Here is a 25,252-nt window from a genome sequence, read left to right as displayed (position 1 = left end):
TTGTGTTGATTTGGACCCAGTATTTGGAACTGACAGTTGTCGAGTTCAGTCTCTGGAATTGCATCAGCACTAAGTAGGGAAAAACATGTAAAGAGATCCAGTCCCAATTGTGGAAGACACAAAACCCGAGGAAGATGTTTTGTCAATGGAAGAAGGGCAGACAGGACATTCCATCCTCAGTTTCCTTTTAGGCTCTCCAGGTTCATGCTTTACGAAGATTGGAATCCTGGGATCGTTGTCTATGATCTCTGGATTCCGTTTTCCTGATCTTTATGGATCTGCTGGGGAAAATAAGAAACCAGGAGGTGTACATTTAGGGCCACAGCTGGACCTGGCTCTATTCACCTCTATGCTGACCTAGGAGCTAGGATGTCCAGCCTTCCTGCATTTTTTTACACAGTTCTTGATAAGGAAGCAGTACCCTCCAGGTCCCAGCCACTTGGTCAGATCCATGGTAACCACTGCTCCCAGGCTGGGGACTGATGGAGCAGAGATTGCTTCACTTTTGCCAGGATAAAGGTTCATATGTTAACCAGAGATTCCCACACTCTCCTTGCTGGCCAAGGGGACTGTTAGGTCCAGGTGGTTCTGAAGTCCCTGGTTTCTAACATCCACCACGTGACACACCCATGTTCCAATCACTTATCTGAAATAAGGAAATCACCTGACCTGGAAGATTGAGACACAGATGTAAACTGAGCAGAGGGGAAGCATCTGTCATGCAAATGGATGCCAAAGGAAGCAAGGGTAGGAATACCTCTATCCAGACAAATAGGCTCTTAAGAAAAAAGGGGGGCTGGGATAACACAAAGAAGGAAAAGGAGGCCCCACAATGGCACCAGTTGAACAGTAACACAGAGGAGGTTCTCTTGACACCCGCTCAGAATCCCAACTCACTGAGCAAGAGTGAAGAACCCCAGTCCCTCAGGCAAAATGGACACATCACTGGAATGGGTCATTTCTCAGGAAAAGGGAAATGTGGTCAAACATGGAAAGGTACAAAATAACATCACTGAAAGAAAGCCCACTGTTATCCCCTGCCTGGGTCTTAAGTTCCACCTATGAGTGAAGTCATTTGATAATCACAGGGGAAGGGAGGGAAAACTGTATGGAAAGCCACCACAGAGGGAGAAAAAGGAAGCGAGGCTCTTACCTAAGAAACAAGCAGAGGGTTGCTGGAGGGGAGGTGGGTGTGGGTATGGGGCAATTTGGGCAGGAGCATAAAGGAGGGCAAGCGATGTGATGAGCACTGGGGATGATTCGCAGCTGATGAATAATTGGAAGCTAATGAGGTACTATATGGTGGCTCACTAACTTTAACAACAACAACAACAAGAAAATAAAATCAAAGGCTCTGTGTTTTCTTGATTTTCAATGTGGAAATTACAGGATGATTTCTTGTCTTCCCTCAAGCAAGGAAACGAGATAGCCTATTCATGCAGAGGCAATTCTCAGGACACTCTGCCTTTTTTGGCCCTAAAGAGGTTTTCAAACAGGCTTTCACCATTTGCAGTCCTCATGTCCTTCTAGTCAATTCAAAGCACTCTTGACAGGAAGAAAAACACATTTTTTCTTCAAGATGACTCACTCCAAGCAGGTAACATCCGTACTTGCCATAGGAGTTACTACAGGTGTGCACCCTCCATCCTTTACAAGGGCCTCAATACAAGTTTTCCAGAAAGGTGGAATGAATACTGGTGGCTGGAGGTTTGATCCTGGATGATGTCCATCCCTTTGTTCACTTGTGGGATGACTAGGGGCAGGGTCTCCATCTCACTCATGGAGGTGTGAGAGCTCTCCAGCTCACCTTCAGACATGGCCCTCCCCTCTCTGCCATAGAAGAACCTGCAGAACTACGTGACCATGAACTGGGAACACACAACAAGGGTACAAAGGTTTTACCTGAATTCAGTTCAGCATGGCAATGACAGATTGGTCCCTCTTGGAGCTTGCTCCCAATGTCCTTGAGTCATTCGAACCTTCTTGGTTACTGACACCACAAAGTGGCTCACCTGTCACAGTGGCTCACGATAGAGGGATGAGAAGTTCCTTGGAGACAGGTGTCACCACACCACTATCATCACCCTTTGTCATGGAAGAAGTCTATGTCCCTCCTTGGATTAAGAAATCCTTCAAACAGGACTGGAGCAGAGTGCAATAAAAGGCTCCCTTTGAAGAAGGGATGAGCTTGGGGACATGTCCAGTTCTATGTCTCACTGCTCCCATCACCACACAGGTGGTGTCCCAAATGGGCAGGGTACCATTTCCAGTACATGGCTCCTGCTCGCCCACCGTACCTATTCCTATCTCGTGCCATAGCATCTGGCCAGGAACCCAGCATCAGGCCTGTGCTTCTCCAGTTCATGCTGCTGCCTGCCTCCACCAATGATCCTGTTTCATCTCTGAATTTGGAGCTCCGCAGCATTCATCTTCGTCAGCTTCACAAAACAGGAGTGGGCAATGATTTCATGGATGCGACCTGCAAGGCACAGGATGGTAAAGAAAAAGAAACTCACACACTGGACATTCAGAATACTTAAAATTTTTGTGACTTGAATGACATTATCAACCAAGGGAAAGCAGAGTCCAGAAGTTGGGAGAGCATGTTTGCAAACCATGGATCTGACAGGTTCTCAATATCCACAATATCTAGAGATCCCTGAAACTCAACAATAACAACAACAACAAAAGAAAAACAAATCAAATGTGATGTGTGAATGTACAAAGGGGGAAGAGACGTAACCTCAAAGCTATACACATGGAAGAAAATTGCGAAGGATAGTTCCCATCACTAATTTTTCAGGAAATCCTAATTATAACAAGCAATGAGGTACCATTATGCATCCATGAGGTTGACTCCCCATAGAAAAAGCAAAGCAAAGCAAAACAAAACAAAGACTCAGGTGAAAGGAAAAGATCAAGTGTTGGCAAAAATATAGAGAAGTAGGAACCTTGCTGATTGTGTGTGGTTGGAATGTTTAAGTGCATGCTTGTGAAATCAGTATGACAGCTCTTCACAAAAACCAACTTTAGCGGGACACCTGGGTGGCTCAGTCTGTTGAGTGCCTGCCTTCGGCTCAGGTCACGGTCAGGATCCTGGGATGGAGTCCCACATTGGGCTCCTTGCTCAGCCAGAAGTCTGCTTCTCCCCTGCCTGCTTTGCCTGCCACTTCTCCTGCTTCTGCATGCCTCTTTCTCATGCTGACAAATGAATAAATAAAATGTTTTTAAAAAATCAACTTTAGCATTACCATGTGTTTTAGTACTTGCCCTTCTGTGCTATATACCCACATTCATGAGCAGTATGGTCCTGGAGACTTATCTGAGCACACCTCATCATGGCAGCATTGTTCCTAAAAGCTAACCCATGAACGCAATCCAAGTATCTGTCTAGGGAGGAACAGATGTTGTATATACAGACGTTGGGATAGTATTCATTCTGTAAAGAGGACAAAAACATTGACATGCGCCACCCCATGGGCAAACGTTGAGGACAGTATGCTAAGTGAGAGGAGTATGCATGAAGATACCAACTTTGACTCCACTCTTAGGACCTAACTAGAGTAGATTCCGAAGGACAGAATGTAGAATGGTGTTTTCCAAGGGCTGGAAGGAGGCGCTCGTGGGAAGAGTCTGACTCATGCTAAAGAGGTTTAGATGGACAAGATGCAAGGAGATGGGAAGGTGGGTTCCAGGGAGCTTGGACAAAGACATTAATACTTTTAAGACATTTAGAATATACTCCGTGAACTTCATGGAAGTCACGACCTAAAAATAAATTGCACTGAAAAGCTGCAAAGATGGAGAAATGAACACAGGACCATTTCATCTGGCCCTTTATACCCTTTCCAGGTAGGTCCTCTCTCAGCCATTCGACTTCCGCCATTTTCCTTGAGACAACATGGAGCCAACAAAATGTTGTCCTTCTGTGCCTACTTCGAGGTTGAAAAACAGAATTGCCCCACCCGGGACAACTTTATGTGAGAAGGTATTTTTCAGAGTTAATTTCTTGAGACCTGTTATTCCTCGATCATGTTTTGAAACAGAACCAAAACTGAACATTCCCCTTCATCTGCATGATTTTTCCTTCCCTGATTTTTTTCCCCACTCAGAATCCATTGTTGATGCAAGGGGCTTGGATGTTCCTATGCCTGTCGTCATCTACTGACTTTAGCTTCTGCTGTTTCCAGTTTTGCTTACGTGTCATTCCTTTACCAAGTCAACTTTCCTGAGGCTCATTATGAATAGTAAAATATTTTCAGCCCCAGTTGTATTGAAAGAATTGACATTGAGCACTGTGCATGTCTCAGCTACACAACACAATGATTTCATTTGCCTAGGCCCTAAAAGGAGGACCAGAATAAGTTGAGTTCACCGCCATCCTCTCTTAGAGATAGAAAGGCAAGAGCAAAGAAATGAAAGGTTCTTCTTTGTGTGATGAGATCTCTCCAAATGGGCTCTCTTAACACTCTCTAACATGCCATAGAGCAGTATGAACTGTAGTCATAAGGTTGTACACGACCTCCCTCTTACATCTTTCTCTTAAAACGGGAAGTTTGTACCTTTCCACGATTCACTCCATCCCTGCCCCACCCTCTGCCCTCTGCTTCTGGTTCCTTCCATCTGAAGGCTTGGCTGAGTTCGCTTTTCTCCTTTTCTCTTCTTGGTTTCAGATTCCCCCTAGAAGGAGAAAATATCTATCTATCATCTATCGATAATACCTATCTATCCATCTATCTTTCTATGTATCTATCAATCTATCTATTTATCTAAGCTAGTATCTCTCTATAGCTCCCTACCTACATTCAGATGGTACCTGCCTTCCACGGTCTCAATTATCTCACTTGGCATAATGCTTGAAAAGTCCATTCCTGGGCACCTGAGTAGCTCAGTGGGTTCAGCCTCTGCCTTCAGCTCAGGTCAGGATGTCAGGGTCCTGGGATGGAGACCTACTTTGGAATGTGCTCCGCAGGGAAAGGGTTCCCACCCTCTCTCTACCTGTCTCTCTGCCCCCTTGTGATCTCTCTCTGACAAATAAATGAAGAAAAACCTTTAAAAAAGAAAAAGTCCATTAGTATTTTCACACTTAGCAGGATTTCCTCTCCTCATGCCTGATTTCCTCTCTTTATGGCTCCTGTTATATAGACTAACACTTCTTTATCCAGTCAGCACTAAAGGGCGCGGATATTTTTGTTGTCTTGGCTGTTGAAAACAATGTTTCTTGAACATGGGGGTGGGTTCAGGGAGTTCTTGGACATATTCCTTGGCTGTCTATGGGTATGTTCCCAGACGTGGAACTCTGGGATCCTACGGTAGATTGTTGGTTGGTTGGTTGGTTTTGTTTCTCCCAGGACCCTCCATACTGTTTTGCACAGTGACTTGTCCCAATGTGCATTCCCACTGATGGTGTCCAAGTGTTCTCTTTTTTCCATATCCTCACCGGTTATTTGTTAGCTCCCATGTTCCCTGGGATAGCTAATCCAATTGACGTGATGGGATATCCCATTGTGCACCTGGTTGCATTTTTCTGATGGGTAGTCATGTTGAGGACCTTTTCTTCCTACCAGTTCCTCATGTGTTTATGTCCTCTGGGAAAATGCAAGAGCACTGGACACTGTGTCTTGGGCCTAGCGACAAGACTAGTCTCCATGAGACCTTGAGGGTTGTCCCTCATACAGGGCACATATAGGGGTGGGTGCAGAAGCACTCTTCTGGCTGAGGTGAGGGTACTGGAATAGTAAAGAGGACACTGTGGGAGTGAACAGAAAAGGAGGTAAGAGAGGTTTCTGTCATCCATGCTTTTGCTCTTAGAGCCTGGAGATTGTGCTCCTTTGCTCCTGTGACTCTGGAAAGCCCATGCTTGTGGGACTCCTTAACCACCCCTCTCTCAAGAAAAACAAATGAAGAAACAAAGGGAAAAAAAAAACCAGCATCTCTTTGCTGGATTTTCTGCTGGCCTTGGGCTGTCCCAGGACAGCTGGAGAACAGGATGCAGAGCACGCCCCACCCTCGGTACATAGGCAGTACTGCTGGGTACTACTGGAGTAGGAAGAGTCAGGTTGAGACCATAGTGGTTGTTCTCCTGTGCAGAAACAGCTTGAAACTCAGAGTAGCACTTCTCAATGTAATCTAGGTGCTTGGGGAGGTGGGCTCCAAGACCATGTCAATTATTTATTCACAAACTCTGCACTACAGCACTCCCCTATGACAGGAACCTTGGTAGACTCATGCACGGTCCTGGAAATACCTAGGGCTCCTTCCCTTAGGGAGCCCACAGTCTAGAGATGGACCAACGCATGAAACAGTGCCCTGAGAGAGAAAAGAGCAAGCTTCCATGTGACAAAAGAAGAATGCTCTGAAAGAAGGCTGCAGAGTCTTTGGATAGAAAGGCCTGAAAGGCCTCACTGAGGGTCACAGTGCTGAGGACAGAATGAAAACAAGGGAGCTAGTCCCGCACAAGTCTGGCTGCCCTGTGTCATGAAGAAGGAAGGCACCTCTGCCTTAGAGTCTCACTACCAGAAGCTGGGTTGGCCAGGGGAGATGAAAAAGGCATCCAGTGTGGCCAGAGAGCAACTGGGGGCAGAGCAGAGGGTAGTGAAGAAGGCAGGGAGAGGGCCTCAGGCCTGGGAGACAGGTAGCGATCTCTTGTCCCTCTGGAACGGCATTGACCCAATACCCTGCATCTTCAAATGCATGGACTGAATGCCCCACAGTTGTTGTAGAAGAGGAATGGAGGCACAATTTCACATGCATCCTCAACATCACCATACATGAGCCATGAGCCCATGGTTGTGACTGAGGCTGGACTAGCAGAGGATTTTCCCCCATGCTAGCACCCATCATTCGGGGAGCTATTCGACTCAGAATCTGAGTTTCTGGGCACATGTTGGCCTTGCCACTGTCTCCGTTCCTGGCACTGTGAGCCTCGATGGATGGCAGCCCCAACCATCTGGGCTTGATTTTTGCTTCAGAGTGAGAGAAGAAAAAGGGAACAAGGAAGAAGTGGAACATGAGAAAAGTAACTAAGAAAGTGCGAAACTCTTTGCATGACATCTAGAGAAGCACGAGGCATGCTATTTCATCACATTGAGTACATCCTGTGGCTCAGAAGCCACTCGCTAACCACCCAGAGCTTGCAGAGTGATGCCTCCACCACAGGTCAGGATCCCTGAGGCCACTGTGAAGGCTGCTCCCCTCATAGACCAGAATGAGGGAAAGAGGTCTCATTCTAAATCTATGCGGGAAACAACTGAACCATTTTACTACCGAGGATGACAAAGTCTGCATCTTCGTACATTTCCACCCCATCATGGTGCCCCAATATAATGACGCCAAGAGGGAAAGGGACGATTCCAAAACGACATAATGCCGGGACCCAGGCCTCCTCGGAGCGTTCCTCCAGGCCAAGTCCCACCCCTTCCTGCAATTCTTCCAGCCTTCAATGTGTGCCTCTGATTCCCGTGATACCATCGCAAACATACCACAAATACGATCTACATACACCCCAAGATGTCCCAAGGAAGTAGATTCTCCCTGGACACCACTATGCAGGTTGAAAATGTGGGCACTAGGTGAGACAAGAATGACTGAGGACACAGAAGTGGGAAAGGAAAGAGAACAAAGGTCTGACTTCAGCTCTGTCTCCTGAAAGGGAGGACCTGAGTGCCATTTCCAGAGAATGGTGCCTCTGGCATTTTGGGCTCATTGTGTACAGTCCCAGGGAACTGGGACCAGAGGTCAAGAGTCAACTGAATGGGCTGTGGAGAGGTGTGACTGAACGAAGTGTCCCAGGTATTAGAATCCTGAAAGGTGACCTCAAACCCTTCATGATAGGCCCCAACTGAACTTAGAACTCTGGTAACCAGGCACCCACTTTCAAAGGGCAACCTGCTCTCCAGCACACTTGAGTGGAGACCTTCAACAGAACATGATGTTCAGTTGTTGTCTTCCTACTTCCAGGGGCGCTGGGCCCAGGGGATCCCACACCCAGAAACATTACTGCAGTGACAGACAGTGCTTCAGCCACTTTTTTGAAGCTTCTGGTCATGGGGCGGGAGACACCAACAGGTAACACAAGGCAGCTCTGGGAAGCCCACTGAAAAGCTGGCAAAAACAGTGGTCCCACCACAGCGGGCCCACACCACTTGCCCCTTATTGTGTGGGCGCATGTGTGTGTATGTGCATATGTGTGTGTGTGTGTGTGTGTGTGTGTGTGTGTGTGTGTGTTTATAGAAGTGGGGACAGGGTATGAGGGTCATGCCCTTCTTGGGCAGAAGCAAGCTGCCTGGTGTTGGAGGTTGGACCCATCTGTCATGTTCATACCCCAGGTCATAGTAGGCAGGATGAGAAGGTGAAGGCTGACACAATGATAAGGCTCATGGTAGTCATGAGCCTTAGAGTGTCCTCTGGCTACCTCCTTGCTCGATGTCTTTTTAGCCATCCCTCTTAGCCTGAACTGGAGAACACGATGTCTAGTGGGGGTTGTCCCCTTGTGGCAATGTCCTGGGAGGCTGCTAATGGCTCTTGGCCCTGTGTCTATGGGGCACTGCATTTTCAGAGCTGCACCCCAGAGATTGTGAATGAGCTGGCTGGGGACTTCAACGACTCTAACTCGCGGGACAAGGGTCAGGTGTCCCAGGCCACCCAGGATCAGTGCTGCTCTGAGGTGAGAATGGGAAGAAGCTTCTCCACACCCAGGGCCCCCACACAACTATGGGGACAAACCTGGGGCCTTCCTAGAGTGTTCCACCTTGAGTATCCCACAGGCCCCACCCCAAAGTAACCCAAACCTCCGCACATCTGCCACCAGCTATGGGTAAGGGAGGAAGCCACTCTTCACCTACGTGGGACTGGTAGAGAATAGAGTGAATGTTTTCTGTGGTTTGGAGGGTGGTGGTTTTGTTTTCTTTCCTTTGGCCTTGTGTTGCTTTTCACGAAGCCATGAGTATCTTTGCCTTTTCCCACTGGTTTTACGATTTTCCCTACTCATACCGGCTAACCTGTGGAGAACCCAGATCCACTGGGTTCTGGAGAACTGGCCCACGCCCTTCTAAATCCTCATACCAGATAGGGTGATGGAATCTACAAAAGGGCCGGTGGGATCAAGCCATTCTACAGGTCTTTCTGGAACATATCGTCTCTCAAAAGACATCGAATCCTAGGAGGTCCACCAGCTCACCAGCTGTTTCCCTCTAGGTCTTCATAGTCCCCCATAAGGGAGGTGGTCTGCCACAGTGACTCAGTCTTGCAAGGCTGCTGGAACTTGACGTGACTCAAGTTGGTTGCCATTCCAGCAATGCTGCAAGGAACGGACACCTTAAGGGTCCTCACAGATGATTTGGGTCGCTCCATCTGCCAGAACTTAGACCCAGAGATTGGATGGAAGGCCTCTGATGCCTCCTGGCCCAGGTAGCTGTCTCTGTCTTTTCAGAGGTCCACCCAGGACATCTGGCATGAGCTGCTTCAAGGCTTCAGCTACTCCATCTCCCTTGACAAGCAGCACGGACCTCAGGCCGCCAACAACACCCAGTGCTGGTCTGGGGTGAGAACAGGTCCAGGTTCACGGCCAGTCTCAGGACCCAGAGATGATCAGGGCCAGGCCACAACCAAGACTAGACACAACTGGCTGACCCCTGAACCTTTCTGCCCCTGACAACAACAGCCAAGCCTCATCAGCATAGGTGAAATGCCATGTAACCCATGCTTTGGACATATCTCAGGCCCAACGCTGATCATCTTGAGCAGCCTTGGATATTCTCAGCCTCTCTTTTCTCCTCTTGACAGTAGGGCTCCTTCCTCATGACTCCAAGGCATACATACAGCTCTTCATACAGGCTAGGAAGAGACAGACATGCAATTGTTGTCCAGCTAACAGCACATGTTGAAGTCACCAGTACATTTAAGCCTAGATGGTTCCTTTGGAAGTTGGTTTTAGGTTTTCAGCCGAGAACCTTTTTTGTGGGTGGGCACTCAAGTCCCTCGTCATCTTGCACAAGTTCCCAAAGGGATGGGAGGATGCAGTCTGAGCTCCAGACCCTCCTCTTCCTGGTGTTTCTCAGCTTTGAAGCTGACTACGTTGCCCCCCCACCCCACCCCCTTGTCTGCCTGCTGGAAAAGGCATAATCCCTGTCCCTGGACGAGGCCTGAACGATGCTGGCGCTCAGAGAAGGCACAGTGCATAATGCGAACATTCCCTGCTGCTATCCTTCCTAGATAGAAGCCCCTCAAACCTCACCACAATGTGCTCCATCTATCAGATGTTCATGTCAGCCCAGCAGGTCCTGGATCAGCAGTTCCCTAGGTGAGTGCCCACCCCATAGCCATCACAAGGGGGAGCCGTCCATCTACTAGTTGTATGTCTTGGGAATGTCACTGCACCTCTCTGACCTTCCCTTTCCTCTCCTGAAAAGTGGGGGTGCCAAGAGGATGAACCTCGTAGGGCCACTGGAGGAAGTCATGGGAGGAAACATGGCACGTGCTTCTCTGAGGCCCAGCTCTGTAGAAAGGGCTGCTGGACATGCTGGGCATCTTCCTGCTGAACATTTCTCTCTCCAGGGAAGACATGTTCAGGCTCAACCCTCACAAGCCTGTGGTCCTTCTGCGTCTATGCTAAGGAAAAGGAAGGCTGGCAGCTTTCTTATTGGCAAAGGACCTCTGAGATGCCATCTAGCTGGTCCTGACTTGTGGTCCTTTATGTGCCCAGATCAAGGGGACACTGGGAGCAGGCAGAGTGGCCCAAGGGCAAAGTCTTGTTTGCGATGATTTCATTCAATCATGGGTCTTAAGCACCTAGGAATGCAGTTACTCTCTAGTCAACAAGAGCAGTGAATGGGTAAAATAGACACAATGTCTGGGTCTCCCTTCTCGTCGGAGGGTCAGATAGGCACTCTCCACATCCTAAGCACACATGTCTAGCGTTAATCAGATAGGGCATCTCTATGACCTACTCTAGGGATGAATGGATCCAGCTCTATAGGGACCATGAAGATGCACTCTACGATCAAGAAAGAACAGGATAGGTCTTTGGGTGCCAAAGGAGGGCCTGCTGCCTCCACAGAGCAGGGTGGGAGACAACAGGGGTTGTTACTGACTAGGGATGTTCAGAACCATGGATCTCCCAGGACTCTTGACTTCTGCAGGAGAGCTAGGTGGGGTGGCTTCCTCTGAAGAAGCCAGTGAGTCCAAGAGAGCTGTAGATGGGATGCCAAGCTCTCTGGGAAGCAGAGCCCATTGTGGGCTGAGTTGGTGCCTAAAACAGCCATCCCTTGGATGGTCCATTCTTGCTCTGTCTGCCCTTATCCATATCCACCTCCGCTGACCACCACAAGTGGGGACAAGGACAGAAAGTGTGGGGAACAAACCACTCACCCATCGGCCTCCAACCAAAGCCCAGACACTGGTCTGCATGGAGGATGCATGACTGAGGGGCCAAAGAACAGACCTATGGGAGGTCCTTCATCCCATGTGGTCAGCAGTCAGCAAGGACAGCTCCAGAGGGGTTGCAAGTGGGCTGGCGCCATTCTGTGGGGCCCACATGGAAAGAATGTGCTGCGGGAGTAGCGTGGGGAAGGAAAGGCCAGGTCTCTGACTCTGCTCTACATATGACTTTCCCCAGCACTCTGTGTCCCATCTTGGGAACCTGGCCTGAGCAGACATGGCAGGATATCGGGCAGTCCCTGCAGAGTGCCCATGTGGAGGTCAAGGGGGCCTATGTGCACCTCAAGTGGCATGATTGGGACCTGAACCCCCATGCCCCCGTTCTGCTGAGGCAGGGGGAACTTCTGCAGCTCAGAGGCTGAGGTGGAGGGCAAGGGGCATTGAAAGCTGGGAAGACCATCTGGAATGGGGCTCATGGGCTGGGTATTCCTTGAAAGGCCATGGGATCTGTCCTGTTTAGGGAAAGGAACATGGAGTGTCAGTGATGTGGCTGAATTTTCCCCTTACCCCACCCCCATGTCAGCTATGTGACGCGTTCCAGCAGCTGAGCTGGCCAAAGAGCCTCCCATGGAGTGAGAGGCAACCCTGGATCTGCATCAGCCATCACCTTCAGGGTCCGAGCCAGCCTCCCCTCCACTGGCTGCTCCAGAATTGGAACAGGGGCTCCTAGGTTATGAATTGTTGCCAGGTCCTGAGGCACAGATGGCTGGGCCATCGGCTTGCCTGGGATTTTGTACGCCAGCTGTCTCAGGTGCTACTGAGCCCACTCCAGCCGCAGAGGCATCCTGCCAACCCACGAAGCGGCTCAAAGAGAAGGAGCTTGACTTCCTGGACTTTCCTCCCAAGCTGGTAGCAGAGCAGCTCACATACATGGATGCGGTGAGCAGCTGGACCCCCAGGATAGGAGGGCAGGGCCAGCTTTTCTTCTGCTCTCTGCTGCCCTATACCTGCTTTTCCCTGATGTGGGCTCCTAGGATATAGGCACATATCTTAGCTGCAGCCCTAACCAACTGTGGACACCCATTAGGGTTTTTAGACCTGAGCTTTCACTGTCCAGCTGCAGACTGGGGAGACAGACACTGAGAAGGACTGAGGGAGAGGTTCCACATAGATGCAATGAGTCAGAACCGAGAGACCATAAATGGGAAGGCTCTGGTCCCCTCGTGGGGAGGAGGGCTGCTCCTTGTGTGCAGTCATGTCCAGGGGTCGCCCAACCATCTGCCTGGGAGCACCATCAACCTGGATTAGGATCAGATGTGTCCTGAAGGACAGACACGGCTCTACATGGAAAGCCATACTTTCAGCCACCATGTGGGAATGGGCACTTGAAAGGAGACAGGGACCGCAGGGATGAGCATTTCGAGGAGAAGATGCCCCCTGCATTACCTGGAGCGGCCCCCTAGACATGGAATGATCAGGGTGCACACGCCTTCCTTCCTTCCCTTGCCTCTCTTGGCTCCTGGGGCATCCTGCACTGGCTTTCCTCAGAGAAGAGTGGCATGAAATCCAGGCTCTCTAAGCAGGCTCAGGCCACATTCGCAGCCTCCTGAGCTCCAGCTCTGACCTGGGACCCCTCTCGAGGACATGAGTCTTGCATCTGCGAACATGTGTGTGGCTCAACAAACCTCCCCCTGTCCCCTAGAAGCTGTTCAAGAAGGTGGTGCCCCATCGGTGCCTTGGCTCCGTCTGGTCCCAGAGGAACAGGCCTGGCAACGAGCACCTGGCACCCACAGTCCGGGCCGCCATCGCCCAGTTCAATGCTGTGGCCAGCTGCATCGTCAACCCAAGCATGCTGCATTGGCAACCCAAGCATGACAGCCCGGGACAGGGCCGTGGTGGTGGACCACTGGATCTGGGAGGCTGAGATCCCTGAGGCTCCCGTGAGCCTCAGGAACTGCTCTTCTGTCTTGCTCCCTTCTCAGGGCTGAAGGCCCTGCTCTAAGACCTGTGGTCCCTAGGCTCTTCCTCCCGGGGGCATGGCCCAACATTGGGACGCTCAGTTCCTACGTGACTCCTCCTTTGCAGTGAGGGAAAATCCTCCCTCTTGCCAGCAGTGTTCCTTTTTAGGGCTGACCTGTGCCCTTCTGCAGCTCCCTGGACATCAGCTTCATGCAGTGGGGAGCAGTAAACTGAAGGGGGCACTGAAGCTATCGAGCCTCTAGGGATCCTGCTCTCCCACTGACAACTCCTTCTCTTCTTCTTTTGTGTGTCTCAGTAGCCCCCTCCTGTGTCCTGGCCTACGCACAGCCTCAGAATGGGTGGGTGTAAGGTGCTAGGACTGACCAGGCGCCTCTTTCTGAAGGACAATGGTTGTCTGCTTTCCAGGGCAATGAGATCAACCACTGCTAAGAGAATAAGGTGAGCATATGTAGCCCTTGCTGTAGGGAAGGGCAGGCAGCCCCTATCAGAGACGCCCCTCAGAAAACATTCCTTGGCTCCATCCACTCCCCTCCATCTCCCATTTCCTGGGACAGGTTGCTAAGAAAGAAGTGCAAGACCCATCTAGTCAGTCAGTAGGGATCCAGAAAGGCATCAAGAAGAACTTCCCAGAGGAGGGGCTAATTCTACTAGCCTCTGAGAACAGTTTGGGACCGAATGAAGTTGCATGCAGGAGGGTGGTCATGTGTGCCAAGACCCAGGACCCGTCCCCTGTCCCGCTGCGCAGCCCTCACCTGGCCCTGTAGCTTCCCCACCAAGGCTTGGCCCAGGAATACCGAGTCCTCATGGACATCATGCTGCTCCAGGCGGCGGCAGAGAATTACTGCCTAGAGCCCCAGCATCAATTCATGGCCTGGTTCTGGGCTGTGGAGCGGCTCAGACAGGTGAGGCCCATGCAGAAGCTGGGTGAGGGTCAGGGTGGACTCTTTCTGCTGGCCCCGCCTGGGATCCTCCTCTAGGGCTCCCTGGGCAGCCAGGCACCAGCTGTGGGAAAACCCTGGGAGGGACTCCTGAATGCCAGCTGCTGCTCAACTCACAGGTGTCCCTCTGTACTTAGCTACATCCTGTCCTGCCAGCTGGAGCCACGGTCTTAGCTGGCCAGCAGAACACAAGCACCAGGACAACTGGCTACAGCCACCATCAGAGCTGAACCCGTGGCCACTGGCCGAGCAAGGATTGCCCGTTGGCCCCTGGGCTACTTGTGGTGTGTAAGCCCCATCTGCTGCTCAACACCCCTTCCTCTCACCTACAGAATTATTTTTTTGTGGGGGGGTGGGCAATATTTAATATAATTAAAGGGTTTTTATTTAAACAACTACAACAACAACAAAAAAGGAATGAGAACCCTTGGGATTAAATTTTTGTTACCAAAAAACCCCCCCATGTTTTTATTTTCTCCTCTTCCAGCCCACATATGTGTTTGGTTCTTTTAATCCCTACAGTAATGTACAACATGTACAGACTCTCTTATTCATTCCTAAACCTAGAAATCTTAGAGAGTCAGCAGCTATTCAATGTGGCAGGAAGGAAAAGAGCCAGCCCTCCTTATTACCCACTGGTGGCACCTCCAAATCCCTTTTCCTCAGAGGACAGGTTCATTTCAGTGTCAGGCATCTGGGCAAACAGCAGAGACAGCTTTCAGGACCCCTGAGATGGAGAGGTTGCAGGTCCTTCCCCAGGAAGGCACCAAACACTGAACAGGAGAGTCCTTGAGAGTTCCTCCCCCCCCCACCCCCAAGAACTATGTGCTGCCCAGGAGAGAGGACGCTCCTCTCCCAAGGAGGACGATGTCTTGCTTCCTTTGGGATATGGTGTTTGTGTGTGTGTTTGTGTTGGTTTGGACCCAGTACTGGGACTGACGGTTGTTGAGTTCAGTCTCTGGAATTGCATCAGCACGAAGTAGGGAAAAAACATGTAAAGAGATCCAATCCTGCCTGTGGAAGCTCCAAAACCTGAGGAAGATATTTTGTAAATGGAAGAAGGGCAGGCAGGACATTCCGTCCTCAGTTTCCCTTTAGGCTCTCCAGGTTCACCCTTTACCAAGATTGGAATCCTCCTGGGATCCTTATCCATGATCTCTGGATTCCTTTTCTCTGCTTCTTTTCGGAGTGGCTGGGGAAAAAAATAAAGAAACTGGGAGGTGTCCCTTTAAGGCCATAGCTGAGCTTGCCTCTATTCACACCTATGCTGACCTAGGAGCTAGGATGTCCAGCCATCCTGCATTTCCTAACGCAGTTCTTGGCAAGGCCGTGGTGCCCTTCAGGCCCCACCCTCTTGGTCAGGTCCTTGGTAGCCACTGCTCCCTGGCTGGGGCCTGATGGAGCAGAGATTGGTTCTCCCTTGCCAGGATAAAGGTTCATATCCTTGACCAGAGAATCCCCACACTCTCCTTGCTGGCCAAGGGCACTGTCAGATCCGGGTCATTCTGAAGTCCCTGGTGTCCAACATCCACCAGGTGACACACTCATGTTCCACTCACTTGTCTGAAATGGGGAACTCACCTGACCCAGTAGGCCTAGACACAGATGGAATGTGAGCAGGGGAGAAGCATCTATCATGCAAATGGATGCGAAATGAAGCAAGGGTAGGAATACTTCTATCCAGACACAACAGACTCTTAAACAAAGTGGGGAGGTAGGAAGACACAGAGAAAGACACTACTTCATCACAATGGAGACCATGTAATAAGAGAGCACATCTTGAAATATGTAGACACGCAACACAGGAGCACCCAAAGGCATCCAACAGTTCATAACAAACATAAAGGCACTTTTGACAGCAATACATACAGTGCGGGACTCTAACAGCCCACATCTACTAATGGAGACATGATCCAAACTGACAATCAACAAGAAATCTATGCCTTTGAGGGATGCATTCATTTGAACACATAGATGCAGAACCTTCCACCCTGAAACAGCAGAATCTGAAGTGCTTTCAAGTGCACATGGAACATTCTCCAGAGTAGATCACACGTTAGGGCACAACGCAAGTCTCAACAAACTCCAAAAGATGGATATCATCCCATGCATCTTTTCTCAGCACGATGCTATGGAACTCCAAATGAACCCCAGGAGCAACCCTGGAGAGACCACAAATCCATGGAGGTTCAATTACAGGCTACCCAACAAGGACTGGTCAACGGGTCAACCCGGAATCCAAAGAGGAAATCCAAAATTACATGGAAGCAAACAGACAAGCCAAGGGTCCCCAACCTTGCAGATACAGTGCAAAGGAATCTAAGAAGACAGGATCCAGCACCACAAGAGAAATCCTCAATACCATCAGCTGACACAAAAGGACCTAGCAAAAGCACAACACGGAGCTCCTGAGAAGTTGCTCAGCCTGGGTGAGTTGGAGCTCCTGCTGTTGGGTGCAGGCTTAGCTTCCATCTCGACTCTAAATCCCAGCCTGGGGGGTGTTCTTTCCTTTCTTCCAGAACTATCCCCACCAGGGCCACTGGGGAATCAACCCTTCAGGGGATTCTCAGCAGAGAGAAATGGTTAAGAAGGCCCAGGAAGCAACCACCCCTTCTCTGTGGGTGGATCAAGGTGACCAATTTGCGTTCCCTCTGTGGAACATTCCACAGTGCTTTTGCGGGGACGATCCTCTAAGGCTCTGATGCCCAGGGTTTCTCGGCAAAGTGCAAATTCCGACTGAGTAACCCTGGGAGGCACCTGACACTCTGCACTTCCAGCATGCTTGCAGCTAATGCCTGGGCTACCTGTCCCCAGAGCACACGGAGAAACAACTTGCCAGCGGACCAGTGGACAAAATGTCCTCTCTTTCACCACCAAGAAGAGATTGATCAGCAACAGTCTGGCAGCCACAAAGAGGTGTTTGATTGTCAGGAAGATCAAAAGCCAGGCAGGGCTTTGTCCACCCACACAGGCCTCTCCTCCTGTTCTCCTCCAGAGTATAGGGAGGCAGGATGGCAGGAAAGACAGTTTGTTCAGTGGAAGCGAAATCCTGAGCTTGAGTTCCTTTCTACCTAGTAGGCTGGGCACTCCTAGGCTGCTTCCTCTGTGGCCTCTGTGGAAGGCCATTCTAAACACCAGTCCTGGCTTCCCAAGTTCTGGGATACTGGGCAGAAAGTGATGGAATTCAAGAGAGTCCCAGGGAAGTGACAGTGGGTTTGGTCATGAAAGCTTGAAGGTGTGAAAGACCATCTCTTGCCCTATGTTCCCTTGGTCAGAAACCTTTCAGCAACCACTCAGAGGATAGACAGGCAGGTACTTAGCAGGGATGGGCATCCTTGGGAGCCACTGTGGACTGAACCTGGTGGTCTCTTCACCACAATTCACACAGACCAAGATACTGAGGTAAGACTTAACATCCATGGGTATTTTGTTAACATAGGCTTTGATTCATGTGTGACTTTTCAGAAACAGAAAAGAAGAATAAAGGGAATAAGGAAAGAGAGACAACCAAAAAAACCCGGCTCAAATATAGACAACATACTGGTGGGAACCAGGTCGGGGGATGGGTGGAAGAGGGGGTGGGGATTAAGAAGACACTTATTGTGCTGAGCACTGAGTCATATACAGAACTCCTGAATCCCTACTCTTTACCTGAAATGACGATAACACTGTACGTCCATTAGACTGTATTTTCAAAATTGTCTTTGAAAGGTGGGTATTAGGGGATCAAAGATGAGATTATGCTCTGAGAGTTTCACAATCAGGTCTCCTCAGGCTGACCGTAAATGTACATTAAAGATCAATGAAAGAGTCCAAAGACAAAAGTGAAGTCTGTTGATATAGAAAGGCCAGTGCCCACTTCTGTGATCACAGAAAAGATACCTTCCTATGATACTGGCTGTTGTAAAAGCATTTCACTCACATCCCCTTGGTGCTACACTCCTCTGGTGTTTCCATTCTACTTGATTGTGTGTCTTCATGAAGTAGTTGAAGGAATTTTTCCTATCCCTTGTTTCGTGGGCTAAACCACAGTTGGCTATTTCTAGCCCCTGGAAGATTGGAGCTGGAGGGCCTTCTGGAAAACATTGCACAACTGGATCGTTCATCGTCTTCCAGAGAAGGAAAGGGAGGCCCCACAACGGCACCAGTGGAACAGGAACACAGAGGAAGTTCTCCTGACACTGGCTTCAGGATCCCAACTCTCTGAGCAAGAGTGAAGAACCCCCGTCCCTCCAGAAACGATGGACACATCACTGGAATGGGTCATTTCCCAGGAAAAGCGAAATGCAGTCAAACATGGAAAGGTACACAATAACCTCACTGAAAGAAAGCCCACTGTCATCCCCTACCCTGGGTCTTAAGTTCCACCTATGCGTGAAGCCATTTGATAATCACAGGGGAAGGGAGGGAAAACTGAATGGGAAGCTACCACAGAGGGAGAAAAAGGATGAGAGGCTCTTACCTAAGAAACAAGCAGAGGGTTGCTGGAGGGGAGGTGGGTGCGGGTATGGGACAATTTTGGCAGGAGCATAAAGGAGGACATGCGATGGGATGAGCACTGGGGGTGATACGAAAATGATGAATACTTGGGCACTACCTTCAAAACTAATGATGTCCTGTATGTTGGCTAAATGATTTCAACAACAACAACAACCACTACAAAATACAATCCAAGGTTCTTTGTATTCTTGTTTTCAATGTGGAAAATACAGGATGATTTCTTTTCTTCCCTCAAGCAATGAAATGAGATAGCCTATTCATGAGAAGGCAATTCTGAGGACTCTGCCTTTTTCAACCCTAAAGAGATTTTCAAACAGGCTTTCACCAGTTCCAGTCCTTTTTCCCTTCTAGCCAATTCGGAGCAGTCTTGGCAGGGTGGCAAACACTTTTCTTCAAGGTGACTCACACCAAGCAAGTAATACCCATACTTGCCACAGGAGTTACTACAGGTGTGCACCCTCCGTCATTTACAAGGGCCTCAACTACATGTTTTCCAGAAAGGTGGCATGAATACTAGTGCCTGGCAGTTTTATCTTGGATGATGTTCATCCCTTTGTTCACTTGTGGGATGACTAGGGACAGGGTCTCCTTCTCACTTATGGAGGTTCAAGAGCTATTCAGCTCACCTTCAAACACAGCCCTCTCCTCTCTCCCTCGAGAAACATGTAGAACTAAGTGACCATGAACTGGTAACATGCAACAAGGGTACAAAGTCTTACCTGAATTCAGCTCAGCATGGCAATGACAGACTGGTCCCTCTTGGAGGTTGCTCCCAGTGTCTTTGAGTCACTCAAACCTTCTTGGCAACTCACTCCAGACAGTGGCTCACTTGTCACAGTGGCTCACGATAGAGGGATGAGAAGTTCCTCGGAGACAGGTGTCACCACACCACTATCATCATCCTTTGTCGTGGAAGAAGTCTATGTCCCTCGTCGGATTAAGAAACCCTTCAAACAGGACTGGAGCAGGGTGCAATAAAAGGCTCCCGTTGAAGAGGGGCTGAGCTTAGGGACATGTCCAGTCCTATGTCTCACTGCCCCCATCACCACACAGGTAGTGCCCCAAATGGGCAGGGTACCATTTCCAGGACACGGCTCCTGCTCGCCCACCATACCTATTCCTATCATCGCGCCATTGCATCTGGCCAGGACCCCAGCATCAGGCCTATGCTTCCCAGTTCATGATGCTGCCTGCCTCCACCAATGATCCTATTTCATCTCTGAATTCGGAGCTCCGCAGCATTCATCTTCGTCAGCTTCACAAAACAGGATTGGGCAATGATTTCATGGATACCACCTGCAAGGCACAGGATGGAAAAGAAAAGGAAACTCACACACTGGACATTCAGAATACTTAAAATCTTTGTGACTTGAATAACATTATCAACCAAGGGAAAGCAGAGTCCAGAAGTTGGGAGAGCATGTTTGCAAACCATGGATATGACAGGGCTCAATATCCACAATATCTAGAGATCTGAGAAGCTGAACCAACACCAAAAAGAGAGAGAGAGAGAGAGAGAAAGAAAATGTGATGTATGAATGTATATGGGGAAGAGAAATAACCAAGCTATACACATGGAAGGAAATTGGAAAGGATACTTCCCAGCACTAATATTTCAGGAAATCCTAATAATAACAAGCAATTAGATACCATTTCATAGCCATGACATTGACACACCATGGGTACAGGCTGAGGGAAGACTTAGAATACACGAAAAGTCCAAGTGTTGGCAAAGATGCAGAGAAGTTGGAACTATGTTCATTGTGTGTGATAGGAATATTTAAGGGCATTGTGGTATTAGTAAAGCAGTCCTTCATAAAAATCAACTTTAGAAATGCCATGTGTTTTAATAATTGCCCTTCTGCAGTAGATAACCAAATTAATGGACAACGTAGTCTTGAAGACTTATCTGAGCACACCTTTTCATGGCAGCATTGTTCCTAAAAGCTAATCCATGAACGCAATCAAAGTATCTGTGCATGGAGGAAAAGATGTTATATATATAGTCATTGGGATAGTATTCATTCTGTAATGAGGAAGAAAACATTGGCATGCACCACCATATAAACGAATGTTGAGGATAGTATGCTAAGTGAAAGGAGTATGCATGAAGATACCAACTTTGACTCCACTCTTAGGACCTACCTAATGTAGATTCCTAAGGAAAGAAAGTAGAATGGTGTTTGCCAAAGGCTGGAAGGAGGCACTCATGGGAAGAGTCTGAGTCATGCCAAAGAGGTTTAGTTTTATAAGATGGAGTGAGATGGGAAGGTGGGTTCCTGGGAGGTTGGACAAAGATATTAATGCATTTAAGACATTTAGAATGTACTCCTTGAACTTCATGGACTTCATGACCTAAAAATAAATTACACTGGAAAGTGTAATTTGCTAAGGTGGAGAAATGAACACAGGACCATTTCATCTGGCCATTTATAACCTTCCAGGTAGGTCCTATCTCAGCCATTTGACTTCAGCCATTTTCCTTGAGACAACATGGAGCAAACAAAATGTTGTCCTTCTGTGACTTTTTCACAGTGTCTTGCCTGTTGTAATTAATGCTGGAAGAAGAAGAATTAGAAGAAGGAGGAGGAGGAGGAGGAGGAGGAGGAGAAATAATTGTCTTTAAACATGGAGGTACGTGCACAGATTTCTTGAACATATCCCTTGATTTTTTTCATTATTGTGTTATGATAGTCACCATTAAATGTATCATTAGTTTTTGATGCAGCGTTCCAAGATTGTTTATGTACAACAACAAGTGTTCCATGCAATATGTGCCCTCCTTAATAACCCCCACCAGGCTCATACATCTCCCCTCCAAAACCCTCAGCTTGTTTCTGAGAGTCCACAGTCTCTATTGGTTCATCTCCCACTCAGATTTCCCCCAATTCACTGTTCCTTTCCTTCTTCCAATGTCCTCCATGTTAATCCTTAGGTTCCCCAAGTGAAACCACATGCTAATTGACTTTCTCTGCTTGACTTCTTTCACTCAGCACCATTTCCTCCAGTCCCATACATGTTGATGCAAAAGTTGGGTATTCATCCTTTCTGATGCCTGAGTAATATTCCATTGTATGTATGGACCAAAGCTTCTTTATCCATCCTCTGTTGAAGGACATCTTGGCTCTTACCACAGTTTGGCTATTGTGGACATTGATACTATGAACCTCAGGGTACATATGGTCCTTCTTTTCACAACATCTGTATTCCTTGGTTTTCTGAATGCCAAAGCCACTTATTCATGGACCACATGGAGAAACAAGGTGTCAGCAGTCCAATCCAAAAATGTTCACCACTTTCAGCAAAAAATAGTGATTTATCAGCACCAGTTTGACAGCAACAAAGAGGCATTTTGAATGCCAGGAAAATGAACAGCAAGGACAGGGCTTTGTCCACACCTTCAGGAGTCTCCTCATGTTCTCTTCCTCAGTAGGTTGAGTCAGGATGGAAGGTGTCAATAGTGTATGGGTTTCATTAGGCCGGTGGCTTCCCTTTCTTGTGCCCTCCTGGATCTCTGTGATGTGTGCAGAGCACAAACTCCTTTTAAGAGGGATGGATGAATTCAGGGATATTCAAATTAAAACCACATTGAGATATCACCTTACACCAGTTAGAATGGCCAAAATTAACAAAACAGGAAACAACATGTGTTGGAGAGGATGTGGAGAATGGGGAACCCTCTTACACTGTTGGTGGAAATGCAAGTTGGTGCAGCTTCTTTGGAGAACAGTGTGGAGATTCCTCAAGAAATTAAAAATAGAACTTCCCTATGACCCTGCAATTGCACTCCTGGGTATTTACCCCAAAGATACAGATGTCGTGAAAAGAAGGGCCATCTGTACCCCAATGTTTATAGCAGCAATGGCCACGGTCACCAAACTGTGGAAAGAACCAAGATGCCCTTCAACGGACAAATGGATAAGGAAGATGTGGTCCATATACACTATGGAGTATTATGCCTCCATCAGAAAGGATGAATACCCAACTTTTGTAGCAACATGGACAGGACTGGAAGAGATTATGCTGAGTGAAATAAGTCAAGCACTTGTTCCCTAAGGAAACAGGGATCCATGTTTGGTCAAGAACACCACCACTCTTGGCTATGGAGATTGGTTTAGGACCAAGCTGGCCAATAGAAGGGACTGATGAGTGGAAGCATAAAAACAGAGAAGCTGTCTCTCCCTGGCAATGGCTCAGCTAGCCGTTGTAAACCTCCCAGCTCTAGGGGCAGCCATGTACAGAAATCCTGGTCAAGAATGATACCAAGAAAGATGTAGTGGCCAGAGAGACAGAAAGGACTGAATCCCGATGGACTAATAGAGCCCCTGGACCCAGTTGGACCTGAATCACAGGCTGTTCCTACACTTTTTCAGTTACGAGACCAAAAATTCTGTTTTCACACATCGAATACAATTTCACTTTTATGTAGAATCTAAAATATAAAACAAGCAAAAAATACAGGAAAAAAAATACCCATGAATTGAAACTAGGGGCTGCCAGATGGGAGGGTGTTTGGGGACAGGCAAAGTGAGTGAAGGTGATTGGAAGGTATAGGCTTCCAGTGATGGGATGAATAAGTCACAGTGATTAAAAGTACAGCATAGGGAATATAGTCAGTGGTATTGTGATAGCATTATATGGTGACAGATGGTAGCTACACTTGTAAGCATCATGTATAGAATTGTTCACTCACTATGTTATAGACCTGAAACTAATGTAAAGTGTGTAACAACTCTATTTCCATTTTTGAAAAGTTAAAATGAATCCATTTTGCTACAACCAAGAGAGTCCTACCAGATGCAGCATGCTGCACAAAACATGATCTCTGCCTTGGTGTATATTTAGAATTGAAATGAAGACATGAAAAACAATGAGAACAATGTGAGACAGAGTAGTATCAGGTGCTGTACTTTGTTATAGTCTGAGTGCCATGAGTCATTCAGAAGTCAGAGGAAGGGCAGGCAGTGGGCCTTGATAGGATTTGGGTGAGTGGAACTTTGAAGAGCTCCATAATCCTGTGCCTGCAATGGGAAATCTGATATTGTCCAAGAACCAAAAGTTTGTTTATCGTGTTGGGGAAAACTTGTATTCAAGGTGAAAGTACAGAAACTTCAAACTGCTGTCTTAAGGGATATGGCCTCAGACCCATCCGATAAGTCATATTTTATAGACGTGCAGTTTTACACTTCCAACGTCTGAACTATTTAAATTCTGAAACAAATTTGGCCCTATGCAGAGTGCCTAAAAGACTGGGTCTCTGTGCTTCGTGTGTCGGGGAAGTGAGGACACATGTTTTCTGAGGCCTAGATATTGGAGTGGATGTCAAGGAACCCATCAGGCATGACTTGAAAGGCACCCATCCCATGAGCAGCAGGGAAAAGATAGGATGCCTTAAGCACTTTAGATGTATAAACAATCCAGTGTTTCCAGGTGATAAGTCTCTACTACCACCCTAGTGATACCCAGTAGGACCCCTGGGTAAAACTAGTCAGACTATGACCTTCCCAAAGTTGCTTCATCAAGGGAGCAGGTGGGGAAACATCCAAGTTGGGCCACTTTCATTGGTCACATGGACACCTTGGTGCTGGCCGCCCATTCAGCATGTGAGTGCCCATCTTCCAACTGACTCAAAAGTGTCAATAAAGTGCCATGTGCTATGTGCTGTTTCAGATCCTTAGCCTGAGGCAGGTCAACCCCTAAAGGCAGAGCCTGAGGAAAGGATTTGAGCCAGGTGGCTAACTCGGAGGTAGCCCAGGATTTGCTGGGGAAGTAAGGCAGGAACATCAATACAGGACTTGTCAAGGAGTGAGCTACTGCTGTGAGCAGCTAGGACTCCCTCCTGTTAAGAACCTCTAGGAGACTATATGGAGCATGCCTCAGAATTGCCCCACTGAGCAGGGAGGAAGCCGGGGAACCTATCCACCCACTGGCTGAATGCTGCACGAGGGGCAGTGTCTTCCATCCCCCAGGAGGAGAAAAAGGGAGAGGCAAACAGGTACTGGAGATAGGTAGGAAGCTGTCAGGGTGCACAGAAACTTCCCACCAGCTGCAGGTGAGCACAAGGTGAGCTGAGAAGATTTGGCACACGATGTCTTCTTCAGGGATCCCACTAAGAGTTCCCACCCAACATTTGCTCATCTTGATTGGCCACACTGTTCAGCTGCCTCTCTTCTCTAGCCCCATAGAAGCCCCCAAAGTCATGAACTGTTTCCAATCATAGCTGTATCCTCCATGTCTAGTATGATGGGTGGGTCAGATCAATGTCCAGTTAGGATTTACCAAATGATCAGATACCACGATATTTGTTTCAGTTTCTCCCTGGGTTCTTTATTCCAATTGTTCTCCACAGAGTGCACTGCAGGTAAGATGGCAGTTTCCTCTGCTGCCACTGACCGAAGGCAGGGTTGGGAGAGAATCCATTCCATGTCCCCACATTAACCACATTTGGCCCTCCTTCG

The 25,252-nt window shown here is 48.4% G+C and overlaps 1 long non-coding RNA gene across 1 annotated transcript in view; it reads right to left on the bottom strand.

Moving 5' to 3' along the window:
* Positions 1 to 25,252, bottom strand: part of LOC116595371 — an 85,100-nt gene that overhangs the window by 34,703 nt on the left and 25,145 nt on the right. Inside the window, exons 2-3 of the long non-coding RNA XR_004287641.1 lie at positions 19,514 to 20,090; positions 1,903 to 2,479 (exon numbers count right to left, since the gene is read on the bottom strand). This is a non-coding gene — a long non-coding RNA (uncharacterized LOC116595371). The remainder of the gene's footprint in view (positions 1 to 1,902; positions 2,480 to 19,513; positions 20,091 to 25,252) is intronic.

The sequence above is a fragment of the Mustela erminea genome, chromosome 7 (assembly GCF_009829155.1).
Source record: "Mustela erminea isolate mMusErm1 chromosome 7, mMusErm1.Pri, whole genome shotgun sequence".
Classification (NCBI taxonomy): Eukaryota; Metazoa; Chordata; class Mammalia; order Carnivora; family Mustelidae; genus Mustela; species Mustela erminea.
Note: the sequence above shows the minus strand (reverse complement) of the source record. Positions and strands in the feature narration are given on the sequence as shown.